The sequence below is a fragment of the Lutra lutra genome, chromosome 3 (genome assembly GCF_902655055.1).
Source record: "Lutra lutra chromosome 3, mLutLut1.2, whole genome shotgun sequence".
NCBI classification, from domain to species: Eukaryota; Metazoa; Chordata; class Mammalia; order Carnivora; family Mustelidae; genus Lutra; species Lutra lutra.
In genome coordinates, this window is record NC_062280.1 from 87,597,501 (window position 1) to 87,599,356 (window position 1,856).

The following is a 1,856-nucleotide window of genomic DNA, read 5'->3' on the forward strand; positions in this document are numbered from 1 at the left end:
AAAACATTCAAACAAACACACTCAACAGATTTATTTGATTGTGCAATGGGGCAATTATTCAAATAAACATGCTCGGTGCAATTATTTGAATCTCATATTGCATGTTCATCAATCACAGCACTAAAACAGGGGGGGTGGGAAACACCAAAGAATTTATGTGGGAAAAAAATATATGTGAAAACAACCTTATTATAGATTTTATAGGGTTAGCCAAAGTTATGGCTCCATCCTTAACTGTAACTCAACTATTCTGTATTCAATGACATTTGTTTCTAATGATTAATTGATTCATTCACTTGATCATTATATTGGAATGATCACAACCCTCAGATTCATATAATAGTGAACTTCACAAACCTGAATTGGGTAGAAAGGTGAAATCTCTGTCTTTTAAGTGCAGAATAGTTCTTCCTAGACAGCAAAGGGACAGTGTTTAAATTATTATCACTTTAAATAGCACTCCCATAAATTTGATAACTTTTATGCATACGATAAAACATTCCTACATTTGAAGACATTAAAAAAATCACAGGTGACTCGTCTGATCATTTTATATATTAATAAATATTATGACATATGTGTGAACACATCACGAATCATATAGGTGTACCAAGAGGCAACTTATGCCTCTCTTAAGTATATACTGACATAACCTAATATACTAAAATGGGAAGGGGCGTTTAGTCACTGAAATATGCATCGTGTAACAAAGATGAAGAAAATACATGGCTTGTGCCCATCATAAAAAGGATTCAGACTGAAGGCTTAGCTTTGGTTTTTATTCAATTAAATTGTTAAACTGTGCACAGTGATTTTTTTTTTTTTTTTAGAACTTGAGACATTTGTGATGTTGGCTGTTTAAATCTTTGTTACCTTCGCTGTGAATTGAAATTGTACATATTTAGTAAATCATGCAGACAAAGCAAACTTTTTAGACAATATTTTTATTGGAGAGTTTTCTTTTCCTGTATCCATGTTAAAAAAAAAAAAAAGACCTCCTTTCCCAAAATAAAAATGTCAATACTAAATTTAAAGAAGTATAAAGGAATGATTGCTTCCTTTAGAGCTAAATATTTAAATAAACATGGAGATCATTGGCAACCTGTTCTTTTGGGCTAATAGGCCGTGTCCAATTTTTTGGGTCTGATGTTTCAGAGAACCTCTGTTTCAGGGTTGAAGATGATCTATTAATCTCTGAATTCAACAAATGCTATTGAATAACAGAAATAAAGCCCTCAGGCTTCATTTGTATGTGAAATACGGAGCTAGAGGAATAACACTGTGTTGACATGATACTGAATATGCCACAAACCAAAAACTCTCTCAATTTAAAACAGGCACCCACCACCCATAATCTAGTATGACATGTTAAAAATGCTCCAAATTATTGAAAATATGAAAGGCGCACGACTGTTCCCATTTGGCTTTGAGATGAATATGACAAAGATTCTCATAATTTTAGTCAAAGAAAATGATGAGTAAAGAGTACATGAAGATTAAAGCAGTGACAAGTGATCTTTTAAGTGTTCTAATTGGTCTTTCTCATTCATATCTTCGATTCTACAGAAATTGCAAATCCTGATGGTCCTGATTTGTAAGTGCACCCATCAGCTTTCTCTCCTTCACTTCACAGAACATGCCTGTTAGATTTGGAATGAAGAATAAGCCCCCAAAATGTTAAAAATAGACTACTGCCCTGGCAGGAAATCTAGTATTGGCAAGCCAGGACTCAGAAGGAATTGATCTAACATAAGGAAACATTCAAGGAAAGATTTGTGCATTATGATCCTGCTCTGACCATTTTCAGAGGAGTCAAATGGAAGGATGAGAGAGAGAGAGAGACAGAGAGAGAAAAC

General features: G+C 33.8%; 1 protein-coding gene across 4 annotated transcripts in view; it reads left to right on the forward strand.

Moving 5' to 3' along the window:
• Positions 1-1,101, forward strand: part of ZEB2 (zinc finger E-box binding homeobox 2) — a 135,676-nt gene extending 134,575 nt beyond the window's left edge. For all 4 annotated transcript variants that reach the window (XM_047722432.1, XM_047722434.1, XM_047722435.1 and 1 more), the window contains exon 10: positions 1-1,101. This exon is cut by the window's left edge and continues 4,439 nt beyond it. The gene's annotated coding sequence lies outside the window, so the exon portion shown is untranslated.
• Positions 1,102-1,856: the final 755 nt, after the last annotated feature.